This window comes from Lygodium microphyllum, chromosome 2 (genome assembly GCF_053477565.2).
Source record: "Lygodium microphyllum isolate KBCC chromosome 2, Lygodium_microphyllum_v1.1.10, whole genome shotgun sequence".
NCBI lineage: Eukaryota > Viridiplantae > Streptophyta > Polypodiopsida > Schizaeales > Lygodiaceae > Lygodium > Lygodium microphyllum.
Window position 1 is genome coordinate 136,359,205 of NC_141136.1, and position 15,014 is coordinate 136,374,218.

Sequence of the window (15,014 nt, forward strand, 5' to 3'; positions counted from 1 at the left end):
AGGAGGGTGCAAATGATGTTATATTATGGCATTTGAAGCATCCGAGCAATGACCATCTAGAGAACAAGTTTTTGGGGGTACATAAAAAAATTTCCACTGTGCAAGGAACACATGAAGTTGATGCCTTCATTACTTTTTGAATGCAAAGTTAAAGATAGTGTATTATCATAGGCATTTACATCCTCATTTAGATATTGTATTATCATAGGCATTTACATCCTCATTTAGATAGGCCCTGATGATCTAGTTGGCAGTCTACCAATCGGTTTGACATACATTCTCTCTCTTACCCAAAGCACTAAAGAGCATGCTTTGTACTTAGTGACCTCAATCTTGGCAAGAATCAAAGAATGAAAAAACTTACTTTTCTTACCAAAAAGGCATTCATTCCAAAAACCCTAGATCCTCCTAATAATGAGGGCCCTTAAGATGGTTTATACCTTAGCCATTTTTCCATTAAGGTCCCTTTTATCACCTAGTAGTGCCTACTTCCATGTGATGGTAAACTAGTACTTTAGCCTTTTAATTATTTCATGTACTTTCTTTTATAATGCCTTTGCTTCCATATAGTCCGAGAATAAATGGTTGGACAAAGGCAAAAGGTGTCCTTGCCAAATTGTCCTTTGTGGGTAGCTTATAGGTCACCACTCTCCATAAAAATAGATTTACTCTAACAAATGGGGTTACTTTCCATGTGATGTTGATCTCCTTTAACAAGTGCTAGCTAGAGCAAACCCATCATACTTCCTCCAACTCTTCTTCATGGATTCAATCCAATAGACATCCAAGCATCTAAAATCCACCCTTATCCTAAGCTTAACAAGTGGCTTCTCTTCAGAGTTCCTCCAACATCTAAACAAAATATGAAAAACAAGTGGCTGCAAGAAGTACAGAGATGAAGGAAATATGATTGGCCATTAAAAGTGGCGGTACCTTGACTATTTGGAACACCTCTCCTTAAAGAAAACATTAATGAAAGCTAGGAATGCTTGAAAGTAGGCAGCTCAAAAAGCCTCGTTAAGAAGGCCCCTTTGGTCACAATAGGCCTTGTGCATTGTAAACATCTAATAAGATAAATGTAAGGAGTATAATGAAGGTAAAAATTCTACAAATGTAAAAAATATGTCCTATTAAAATAAATACCTTCACACAAAGAACATGACCTTGCCCATCTACATATTCTAGAAAGAAAAGATTGTTACAACTTTAACACTTACATTGTAAGGATTTGCTACTAAGCAATTAATTAATATATAATAAGTACTATTTTTCCAATGTATAGGATGTCTCTCGAGTACATTCCTTCTCAACATGTCTACAAACTCTAAAGAAACATGTTGCTTATGGTGAATGAGGGGTATCCTTAGAGACGTCAATGTTAGGTTGGGTTTCATGACCCTTTATGAAGACGATGGGTTGACTTCGAGTATAATGGGTATGCTAATGTCTATGTCCATCCGATGAGGAGAAGCCCCATCACAAAGTATACAATCTCTTTTGGGTGAGGTGGATGAAATGGAAAAGTAGGTGAGGTAAATGAAGGTGAAGTGGGGTGTTTTTAGGGAATGGAGTGAAGAGTTATGAAGAGAAGGGTACATGTAGTAAGGATTGCCAAAATAAGATGACGTTGAGAATGTGAATGCATAGAAAATTTGAGAGATTATAGATGATGACATTAAAAGGACGACATGTACAAAGAAGATGAGTTTAGGGTGTTGTTGGAAGAGAGTTGTATCAATGGGAAAAATATTTGGTGCTTCATAATGAAGAAAATGTGCATTGCAAGTGTTTGGGCCCAATGACAAGTATTGAATCTCCAAATACACATGCATGCTCTCTCTCTCTCTCTCTCTCTCTCTCTCTCTCTCTCTCTCTCTCTCTCTCTCTCTCTCTCTCTCTCTCTCTCTCTCTCTCTCTCTCTCTCTCTCTCTCTCTCTCTCTCTCTCTCTCTCTCTCTCTCTCTCTCTCTCTCTCTCTCTCTCTCTCTCTCTCTCTCTCTCTCTCTCTCTCTCTCTCTCTCTCTCTCTCATCACAAATGATGCTGCCCAACCCACAAACTATGCATCAGGGGCAATGGCATGTGCTAACTTGCATGATTAATCTATATCAACTGATGCCTCCTCCTTGTTAGTGCTCATGACACTAGGTCCAATTCTCCTTGGATGATTCATTGTGCATGTTGCCTAGGGCACCACTATAATTGTACCAAAAACTTTATTGTACTTGTTTAGGAGGATGTTAATGAGTATATTATCTTCATTTTTCAAACATAGTGATTTTCTAGGTAGATGGTTCATTAGTTTCTCACATTTGATTCTAGCTTAGGACACATGTAGGGAATATGATACAATAAATACCTTTAGCCATGTGTACTTTGTCATTGTGTCAATGGGCCATGCAACTTGAACTCTTAATTGTTCCAAATGCCATAACAACACTAATGTTTAACCATGTGAATGTTGTCATCATTTTAATAGGCATGTCATCTCAGGTATTAATTATTCCATGTGCAAGTAATACCACTCATGTTTAGGCATGATAACCACTTCTTTATGTTTAGGATGCTTATTTTTTGTGTTTCCCAAATTCACCCAAACCTTGGATAGATATTTGGAGTATTCTTAGTGATAGCTCACCACATACTCCTTGAACAAGATGTGGTTCACAATGAAAAAAGGCTTGAGCCAAAATTTTGTGGAGACAATGTCCTCAAGGAAATAAGTTTTGCAACCTAAGAGCGATAGCCAAAACACAAAGCAATGCTCTCTTACATTCCAATTATCATTAATTAAGGAAGACCTTGTTATTATGTCTAATTATTTAGATGTATTTACATGCCTTGTCTTTGTCTTATAAGAAGGATAACCCTATGATATACAACTCCTATTTAGTGGCAACATGCCTACTAGGATGTTATGTGGTGAAAGGGAAAGAAAGTCAAATTAGCACAGTTTACTGTGATGCTAAAGAAAGTCAAATTACCATAGTAAAACCATTATGTTGATCGATGTGTTTAGATTAGCAAGGTGCACGACCTTAAAACTAGGGTAAGCTTTACATTCCTTGTGACTTCCTATTTGCTAAGCATATCAATTCCCTCCATATCTTAGCCTCCCTCCCATACTAGATATAATTCATAGTTATGTGAGTTTTGTTGTAGATAATAATAGAAAGTAATTAATACACATCAAAGTATAAATTGACCAATTACATGAGGATTTGGGGAGTTACTTGTACCAAGTCTTCATGTGTTGGTTTCCTCCTCAATTCACCTCTTTCCCTTAGGATCTAAATAATCTAAAAGTGTATCCAACTAATTTCCCATCACATTTAGCTCAAAAACCTAATTGTTGGATGCAAAGGGCATGTATCTAAACTCATTTATTTTGCATAAGCATAATGACTTCCCTATCTAATTGAAAGATGTACCTTGTGAGAGATTTTGAATGGTGGCAACTCATTTCATTTATGTGTGTGTGCACGCGCGCATGCGAACGCACGTGCACGTACATGTGTGAGAGAAGGTCAACATCCCTTTCATAGCATTTAGTCAAACACCAAATACATTTGTTCATGTTTCACGGGTAATATACATGGAGAGCTCAACCATTTGTTCCAGTTTTGTAGCATATGTGAGCGAGGTGGGTCTACCATGCAAACCCCAAGCATGGTGAATAGAGTCAAGAGTAAGGAAAGTTGAAACCCAATGCCCAAATTTAGAGTAGGATAATTCACTAAATAGGGCAAATGAGGATGGTGTTGTATGCATGAATCAATGGAGTGAAGCAGTTGATGCAAGTTGAGAGAGATGAGAGATAGAGACACAATCTTTTGGTGGTACTAAAGAGTACCTCAATAATGTTTTAGATAGGTATATAAGTCATGTACATGTTAGCCCTTAAGGGTGGGCATGGACATTGCATTGGGCATTGCCCTTTATGCCAACAACCTCCCCCCTAAAAGCAATGTGCCCAAAGGTAGAGGAAAAGAATCAGCTAAGTCTAAGTATATACAAAGCTAAAAGAGGCTATACCTATCCAATACCCATCATCTGCATGCAATAGGCAAACCGCTTTGTTCGAAGACCCTTCGTGAGAAGGTATGTAGGGTTATCATCAGTGTGTGTACCTTGACTAGCTCAATGCTCTACTATAAAGTACCTCCCTGATGAAATGATACTTCACCTATATGTGTTTTGTCTTTGAATGAAAGACAGGGTTTCATGCTAACATAATAGCACTCTGACTATCATAGTGGAGGACAAGAACCTCTGTGATACCAAGCTCAACAACCAAACATGACAACCATAAGGCCTCTTTGCGTGCCTTAGTGGTGTCAGCCACATACTCTGCTTCTGTAGTAGACAATGCAACACATTTCGACAACCTGGATATCCAGGAAATAGATCCCCCTACGAAGGTAAACACATACCTTGAAGTGGACTTCCTGCCATCCGCATGTCTAGGATAGTCTGTGTCCGTAAAGCCAACGATAGATGCCTTCTACTCACCAAAGTAGATGCACAAATCCCTTATGCCCTTGAGGTATCTCATAATACCTTTCACTACTTCCCAATGCTTCTTGCTAGGGTTTGCCATGTACCCACTAACCACTCCCATTGCAAAGGCAATGTTAGGACGTGTAGCAACCATGGTATATATCGAACTACCAATAGTTGAAGCATACGGAGTCTTGGCCATTTCAGCCTTCTCATCATCAGATGCAGGGATGTCTTCTACACTGAGTTTCATATATGGAGGCAATGGAACTCCAATTGCTTTCCCCCCCTCCATATTGAAACGTTGCAAAATATTGGAGGCGTACTCCTACTGAGATAGATCGAGGAACCCCTTCAACCTATCTCTGAGTATCCACATCCCAAGAATGTGATTTGCATCACCAAGATCCTTCATATCAAAGCTGCCATGTAGATTCTGCTTCAATGAATCCAAAGCATGAGTATCCTTGCCAACAATCAACATGTCATCAACATATAAAACCAAGATAATCAGGCTGCCTTATTGGTGTACAAGCAGTGATCTACCTGATTCCTCCCGATAGCCTTGAGACTGCATGAAAGTATCAAACTTATGATACCATTCCTACGGTGCTTATTTCAGCCCATACAAACTCTGTTTGAGTCTACAAACCATCTTCTCTTTGCCTTTAGCAACAAAACCCTTAGGCTGTTGCATATATATGTCCTCATGCAGATCACCATGTAAGAGTGCAGTTTTTACATCCATTTGTATGAGCTCCATATCTTCAGCTACAACCAAGCCCAAAATGGTTCTTAGAGTAGTCATCTTGACTATGGGAGAGAAGATCTCATCAAAATCAATTCCATGTCCCTGCTTGTACCCCTTTGCAACCAACCATGCTTTGTACTTTGGCGAAGAACCAGAAGTGACCTTCATCTTGTAAACCCACTTGCATGAAAGATTTTTTTGCCCTTTAGATAGCTGCACTAAGTCCCAAAAGTACCATTCTTATCAAGTGATTCCATTTCTGACAACATGGCCTTAAACCACTTCTTCTTGTTCGGTCTAGTCATTGCTTCCTTGAAGCGTGGCGGCTCACCACAATCATTAACCATAACATAATCTGTAGCATATTGCACACCAGCAGGAACAAACCTATCAGGTGGCCTTGATGGTTGAGTCGACCTACGGAGCAAAGGCTTAGCATTTGCAAGCTGTGGAACTTGCAATCCTGCATCTTCAGCTTGTTGTCCTGAAATTTCAGCATGTTGTCCAACCCCTGTTGGCTATCCAAACTGCATATTTTCTTGCTGCAATTGTGGATCATCATGGGCAATACCTTGTTAGTCATTTCCAGCACCATTCCTTGCATTTTCAAGGTCATTTACAATAGGTATACACTACTATCCACACTAGGCACAAACAATTGTCTAAAAGACACATCCTCCCTAAAAACAACCCTCCTAACTTTCTCAATCTTCTTGGGCTACTTATGCATATGATATTCACAGAAGATGACATCATTGCTGCATACTATATTTCTTTTATTGGGATCCCAAAGTCTACACCCCGTCTCACCCTCGTTACTATATCCTAGGAATATGCATTTATAGGACTTTGGTTCTAGTTTGTTGCGTTCTTCTTTCCGTATGTGCACAAAAGCCTCACAGTAGCCAAACACTCACAAATGAGCATAAGAAGGGACATGTTCTGTGACTTATTGATCAAATGAATGGCTGTCATAATAGCCTCTGCCCAAAAACCATAGGGTAATGCAGCATGAGATAGCATCGTACGAACCTTATCCTCGATGGTTCAATTCATGCGCTCTGCAACTCTGTTTTGGGGTGGATTAGGAGGGGTAGTGAGCTCCCTCTTTATCCCCTTACTATCACAAAATGCATGAAAGGCTTTGGACACATACTCTCCACCATTGTCAGAGCAAAGATACTTAAGTGTCTTATCAGTCTAGTTCTCAACCAATGCCAATAAATTCTAAAACTTGTCAAGCACTTTGTCCTTATTACGAATAGGGTAAACCCATCCCTTTCAAGTAGCATCATCGAAAAATGTGACAAAGTATTTCTTTCCCCCTAAAGATAACTCTAGCATTTGAAGGCAGATATCAGAATATACTAACTCTAGAAGTAAAGATTTCAATGAAATATACTTTTTATGAGACATATGTGCATGTTTACCATAAACACAATGATCACAGTGCTCAAAATCAGCATAACGAAGACAAGGCAAGTAACCCAAATGAGAAAGCACTTTCATTCATGTTTGATTCATGTGTCCCAACTGGCCATGCCACAAGGAAACACTTGGCTGCTCAGTCACAACAACAACATGGTCACGCACACTAGATACATGAACAAAGTATCACTCTTGCAACCTCTGGCAATAACCCTAGATCCCTTACAGATCTTCCATTTCCCATCACCAAAGGTGGTATGAAAACCATCATCATCTAGCTGACCAGTACTAATCAAGCTCTTCTTGAGCTGAGGTACATGCCTGATATGCTGAAGAGTGAAGACAGATCCATGCTGAAACTGCAACTGCACACTGCCAATACTTTCAATGTCACATACATAGTTGTCCCCAAGATGGACAACTCCATGTCTACCCCCAGTGTAGTCGGAAAACCACTCGTGATGAGGGGTGACATGAAAAGAGGCACCTGAATCTAAAATCCAAGTGTGTATGTCATCATCCATATCTGCAATCAAGACACGTGCACTGAAACATGAAGAGACAAAGAGGGCATCATTCCCACTGTCGCTCTCATCTGGTGGCTGACTACATTCACCTCTTCAAACTTTATACTACTCTTCTTAGTAGGCTGACTCTCTTTCTTCTCTTATTTGCTATCATTTGTCTTTTTGCCTTTGCCTTTCTCTTTCTTCCATCTCTAGCAGTCACGTTTCAAGTGACCCTTCTTGCCACAGTGATGGCATTCAACATCCTTACCACGGGATTTATTGCATCCCTTGCTATCAGATTTTCCTTTCTGTTGTGATCTGCCTCTAGTATGCACATTGGAAGACTTGCTAGACGCATTGTTCTGCCGATTCATTTCTTCCATGAGTAGAGCACTCTCTACATCCACATACAATAACATGGCATTAGAATTGCTCATAGTAGTCCTAAAAGTATCCCAGCTCTCTAGCAGAGTGCATAGTAAGAACATAGCTTTGAACTCCTCATCAATGTTGAACTTCAAGGCAACAAGCTAGCTAAAAATTGAATCAAACTCACTAAGGTGAGTAGACATGGCAGTGCCTTCTTTCATGCGCAAATCCATGAGTTTCTTCAGCCAACAATAGACTTTGCTTGTAGCACTTTTCAGGGCATACAATTCCTCCAATCATGTCCAAATGGCATAGGAAGTATCAAGCCCTTCTATGTTGAACAACAAAGTATCAGAAACTGAAAGCTCAATGGTCAAGCGAGCAAGCTCATCCCAGTCATCTTGATCTACATTAGCTGGTTTTATCCCCTTCTCTTTGATTAGCTTTGCATGCTTTTACTGTCACTACTGCCAGCCATAGTTGTAGCCCAAACGTACATAGATGCAAGCTAAAAATGTCAAGACAAGTGACCAAGAAGGACTATAAATTTCAACGAGCAAAATATTCTAAAGCCTTTGATTTAGATCAATTTACTAATCATAACCCAACATATCAATGGCATATAGACTCGATTACATACATCAGTGTATGTCCAACAAGCATTTTGACAGTTGCATGTATGACCTATCTACAGACAAGACCTACTGTCCATTGTTTATAGCTTCAGAATGTTTGCAAAAACTGATGCATTTCAGCCCAAAGATGACACATAAAGCATGTCCAATCATAGCCCAAAGTGTATGCAGGCAATCTAGTACCAAAACATTGTCAACCAACTCAATTAGAAAGGATAGAGTTTAAGAAAAACCCTCTCAAATTTGTCTTTGTGAAGTGCAGTTTTATGACAGTCATGAGCAAGATTTCAATTCTCCAAAACAAGCATAAGATCTTCCCAAAGCTATTTCCATATACATGACATCAAAGTCAAGCATCAATACTTCATTCTGGATGCCCAAAATCAAGTCTGGAAGCAGGATATAATCCATAAATCCTCAAAGTGGCATTCAGCCCTATTCATTACAACCAACAAATCCCTATCAAAACTGAGTAAAATCTCAATCAAAATCAGCCCAAATGCACTTCAAGTCATAGGCATATCGTTCCTTAGTGTCTTGACATCATATGAGCATGTATATGCATCAACAGACATGTCCAAAGACCAATGTCATCTCAAGCCAATGTGCTACCTGTAAATTTCAGGCTGTGGACTGTGTATTCTAATCACAAGTAAGCATGCAAACGTATTCAAATATGTGCCAAGATCAGCCCAAAAAAGACTTCAAGCTAATGGCACATGATCTCCAAGGCATCCAACATCCACTGGCATCCAATAGCTATTATATGAGCATGACATGTGAGCATCAAACCCATAAAGATGAGTGCTACCCTGTGTATACCGCTTGTAAAACTGCATATTCCCTACTTTGGATTGAATGTATTAGCCCAATGTCAATGCTCAAGGTCTATGTCAAGCATCCAAAAATGTTAGAGCTGCCCAAAATATGTCCACTTGAGTGCAAAGCCCCTGAGGAGCTACCTGTCAATGTCAACCTACAATAGGCACAAATCAGCGTAAGTTGTCCTAAAGACTTGCGTGAGGTGTTGAAGGTGAGGAGGCTCAAGGGGGGCACCGATGGTACCCAAGGAAGGCCCAAACAATGTCCAAACAAGCCTAGATAGGCTACATACAAAATAGGGAAGAGAAGCTCCACTGTGTTGTTGAGCTATGGCTGCCCACAACCTATGAATCTTCTCACATACTTGTTCTACTTGTTCCCAAGCTCATTCTTCACAATGCCCAGCTCCAGCTCCCGAGTCTTGCACTCTGATACCACTTTGTTTTATGCATGGATCAATGGAGTGAAGTTGTTGATGTGGGTTGAGAGAGATGAGAGACAGACACAGTCTTTTGGTGGTACTAAAGAGTACTTCAATAATGTTTTAGATAGGTATATAAGTCATGTACAAGTCAGCCCCTTAAGGGCGGGCACATGCATTGCATTGGGCACTACCCTTTATCCCAATGGGTGGGTTGCCAATAAGTGATTATGCCACCCTCATGTGCCAATGGGATATAACATAACCTACTAAATTGTAAAATGAATCAATAGAGAGGCGACTAGTAGCATTGCATCGTTCTTCGTAATAAAAATGGTTTATAGAGGGAAATTGGGATCACCTAACAATAACAACCACTAACAAGATAATCAATAAGCTTACGGTATAAAGTTGATCATATAGGATATGATGCATACTGAAATAAAAAACTAGTGGTGGCTGTCATATTACAATAACAGCCACTAACAAGAGAATTAATTAGCTTATGGTATAAAGTTGATCATATTGGGTATGACACATCCTCAAATAATGTTTAAGAAATAGAGGTTCACTAATAATACCATGGCCAAATACAAATAGCAAAAGGTATCCTAGCTTTTATGCATGCATGTGTGTGTGTGTGTGTGTGTGTGTGTGTTTGTGTGTGTGTGTGTGTGTGTTCTATGAAAAAATCAAAATGTTACCAATATTACAATCTTCTTTTGTTTTTTCCAAAAGAAATGCTAGGAAGCTCAACAATCTAGGCATTTGGCTAGGTAGTGTCTTGAGAACTTGGGAGTAAGTTAAGCTTTTATTGGAGCAAAAGGTTGAAACTCAAGTGAGAATCACAGACTTTTAAGTCAACTAAACAAAAAAACATCAAACAAAAGAAAAGGATCCAACTTCTTGAGTTATTGGGAAGGGAAGTAAAGCAAACAGACACTCACTAGTGTGGATGTGAATATATATAAAGCTAAATTTGAGATGGATAGAGAAAATAGTAATCCTAGTAGTTTTAAGCAATAGAATGTGAAAGACAAAGGGAAGGAAAAAAAATCAACCTAAGGTTTGATTTGAGAAGTTGGCTAAATATAAACAGAGTTTTACCAACCTATATACTTTACTTCATGATCTTGTTACTCAACACTTGAAAAGTTAACCTACATGAATAGAGCATTAAAGATTTTATGATTAACATGGTGGTACAATACTCATCATATATGGATGAAGGTGGTTCATTGCTTGGGTTCCAAATAGATGTGAACCAAACTTTATCCTCAATGGAAGGACCTTGCTCATGACTTTTTAAGGAAAAACAAGAAGGTGAGAGGCCACCAATGTTAGGTTTGGTCCTCCCCTCAAAATCCATTTTATGGCTCCTTTCTTGGAAAATTTAGACAAGGGACTAAACTCCCTAAAAGAGTTTAGGATTTTGCACAAATTTTTTCCACATGCATCCCCAAAATTGGACATAAAACTAAAAGGGAGTCATCAAGCCTCAAAAACTTACCCTTTTTCAATCTATTGAACCAACTCAACTTCTAATAAGTTGAATAGTCATTTCAATAGCAAAACAATATCGTTATCCATGCATTTGCAAGACCCTTTGAGGAATTCCGCACATCTTGTACGGTCATTCTTATATGTTCTTCCACAATAATGGTAAACAATACCAAAATTCGCTAGAACCTCTATTCTGCCATCCACCTTTTCCTTTAGAGCTCCCCTTACCTCTAGAATTACCATAGCCTTCCAAAATCAGCATGTCACCAAACTGTTGATTCAACTTGTTTTGTTGGTTATCACCAACACGATCCATCTCACGGCCTCTTGAAGAGGATCTACCATGTCCCCTTCTTGAACTTGAGTAAAACACTTGGACATATTCACCATTTCTTTCTGACAATTCACCCTACACATTGATCTCTTCATCCTTCCCAACAATGGAATACAAGTGTTCATGAAATACCCTTGTAATATCTTCATCACCAATTACCATTCTAATATCAATATCTTCAATCATAATTAAGTGTTATTTCTCCTACTTGGCACATAGAGCTATATAGTGAAACTTATCCAAAGCATATGAATGCAAAACTATATCACTTTGCCCTTTCCTCACCTAGCTCTATAGCACCCAATTTTATGGGTCAACCTCTCACAATTTGCATGTGGATCTCTCACAATTTCATGGGTCAACCTCAAACTATGCACTTATCACCCAAAGCCTCCTTAATTTGCCTTGATACACACTTTGATCCAAAAAGCTACTTTTAAATTTAAAAGGGTGGAGGCTTCCTCTTAGTCTTCAAAATAATGCAAGAAGGATGAGTTTTAGTTTGTTCAAGAGACTTGAGTAGAATAAAAAATTAGTGATTGTATGGTGGTGGATTCCTTCTTACTTATTACGAGCTAGTGAGTGGGAAGGAATTCATTGGAAGGATGTTTCATAAGTTGAAAATCAAGGCTGTGGATGTGACTCAAACACTAGTCAATTCATGGAAACAAGCCATTCAAGACTTTATGTGGCATTGGGACCTTAGTCAAAGGGGCAACAATTTCCTACAATGAGTGGTGTGGCTATAGGATGCCACCTTTGAACATGGGTATGGGTTTCCTCCATCACTAAATAATGTTAGATGTGCCTATGCAATTATTCAAAAAGAGCTCTAGCACTAGGTTGATGCCTTTGACAAAACATTTGGGTGAAGGCATAATTCAATATAGTTTGAATGCTTACTAGGTGCTTTGGCTATGTAGAGTTCTTAATATTTTAAGAAGTCATATTGGCCATTAGCCTTTAATAACCAAGACAAGGGTTATTTAAGACAACTTGAAACGAGATCAAACTTTGAATAAGAGACTGTGAAGTTGTTTTCGAAGACTTGGATAGTTGGAGCAAGTTGGAACCTAGAGGCACTTTGAGCATGTAGAAGAAGAGACTTAAACATGCATGGAATATTACCTACTCTTTTAAGCTCAATGTCTTGTTTGAAGAGTGGTCACAAAGTGTCCAACTACTAAGGATTTGTTGATCAAATATAGAATTGTCTCTCCTCTAAGTGTATTCTATCAAGAGAGCATCAGGATATCATAAATGTTTTTTTGGGGTTACAAAGAGGTGTGGCTACCTTGGACTAAGCCCGCGCAAACGATGACGAGACTTGGTTTGCATTGTACTAAGCTTGAATCAAATTTGGAGCCAAAGGAGTTTGTAAAGAAGAATCAAGGAAAGTATGAGACCTCATTTGGATATGAGAAACGAGACTATTTATCAAAGGAACTAAACAATCAAGCGGTTTTGAGTGATTCACCAACTAAGTTAGTTAATGTTTGAGGCTATAGTTATATGCATAGAAGATTTAAAATAGTAAACTTTCAAAGTGGCTATTAAGCTTGTGAAGTGGTGGCTTGTGTAACTTCCTAAGGGATGATGTAAATAACTTAACTTTTTGTGAGAGATATGACTACCATATTAGAAAAAAAAAGTATAGGGTTACTGTACGAGTGTTGCCTAGGGTTTCTAGGAGGCTTGAGGGATCTATTACTTGAAAATGTTCTACAATTTATCATTCACTATATCACGATTCGTAAATTCTCAATAAGGAAAAAGAAACAAGAAATAGGCAATGCTCATGAGCACTGATGCACTCTTGTTTTTCTCCAATCTACCTCAAATTTACCGAATGTGATTTTTAATCATTGGATTTTCTTTGATCTAGCTCAAAAATTAGGTTGAAACTTGAAACCTGAAAGGGAATAGATTTGTGAATGTGCCTCGGAGGATGCGGGATGCAAGGTTCGAACTCACGCATGCTCGTAACTCAACCTAGACTCAAAGTTAGAACCACTATGCCGCGATTTGGATGGCTTGAAACTTGAGAGTTAGGGTTGGTTAAAAATTGCTATTCTTAAAAGTTGAAAGAAGTACTGGAAAGCGGAAGGCTAAAGGTCAGCTGGCAAGCCTTGAGGCGTGATTCCATATTGAATGGGGGACACTTTTGTCTTCTTTGTGTGCATGTGATAGTGTGGGGAATGCTTTGAGTAGACATGGCAACATGTCATAATAATGTTGGTTGTAGGAGTGCATGGAAACGATGGAACACTGCTAGGTAGTCAGTCTCCATCGAATTGACCCTGTCCGCATCTACTGACGGCAGGCTTGACGGTGCAACGTGGCGTTCTGCGATTGGGCGCCAGTCGCTTTGGGGGTCTCTTCGCGTTCCTTGTTCAAAGTCTTCAAACTGGTTACGGTACCTTCGACTGTCCAAGTCAGGAGCTACCCAGCGCGGGAAGCACGAGCTTTCACCCTTCAAAGCTCAGAGTCTACTAAGCCATAATAAGTCTCTCTCTCTCTCTCTCTCTCTCTCTATATATATATATATATATATGCAGTATAACTCTCTCTCTCTCTCTCACACACACACACACACACACTTACAATGATGACTCTTGAAACAGCAAGGAAGGTGGAAAGACACTCAACATTAAGTTGCAGGTGCCATGTCATCATGAAGAAAGAGGACAGAAGTACAACTAGCTTTTGTGGAGAATGTAGAGAGAGAGAGAGAGAGAGAGAGAGAGAGAACCTGCATGGGTGGAACCGACCCCTTTATTCCAATTTCCAATCCCTTTCCCATGATTGATGTCTTGTAACCCAGTTCCCTCCCCCATCCACCTTTTCTTCTTTGGAAGCTATACCTTCATAAACTTCATGTCACACACTTAGTGAAAACCTAAGGTTAGTGTCAAGTGAGCTAAACAACAACCCTTGAAATATTCAGAGAAAAGGTTTTATCAAGCCCAAAATCTTGGGCCCCTTCCGTTATAATATGATCACAACACCTCCAAAGTCTTCTAGGAAAGGAAAACTTGCAATTCTCGAAGTTGTAAGGTCCTTTGTTTTATGTGAGTCGTGGCCTAGCCACCTACTTTTTGATGGTGGTTGTGCTTATGTGAGGGGAGAATAGTTGACCGACAAATGTTGAGAGAGGTGAATGTGTTGGCTTACACCTTTCAGTGCGATAGCAGCCTCACCATTTTCTGACATGTGTTTAGATCTCAAAATCTTGCTCTTCACTAGTATCATTTGAACAATCACATCAACTTCTTTACAACTACTAGTGGTTGGTTGGATCATTGATTTTACCCTATCATGACTCAACTCTAAGAAGAGTCATGTGGCACACTAACCCAACATTGAATGTGATGTAATGAGTATACAGTCAAACTATTTGTATAAAATTTAAGTAACAAGTCTTGAAATAGAAATATTAAGTAGCATTTATTCACGACTACTTTGTTTAATGCTTAAGTAAGACTCGCTTGAAAATACTTGAAAAATGGACCCCATAAAGGTTGGAAATTAGCCATGGTGAGCATATGATCTAATACTTTGTATAAAATTTAAGTAACACGTTTTGAAATCGGATATTAAGTATCATTTATTCGAGACTACCTTGTTTAATGCTTAAGGAAGACTTGTTTGAAACTACTTGGTAAATGGAGTGCATAAATGAATAAATGTTTAAAGGTTGGAAATCAGCCATGATGAGCATGTTCAAATTGTTTGTATAAAATT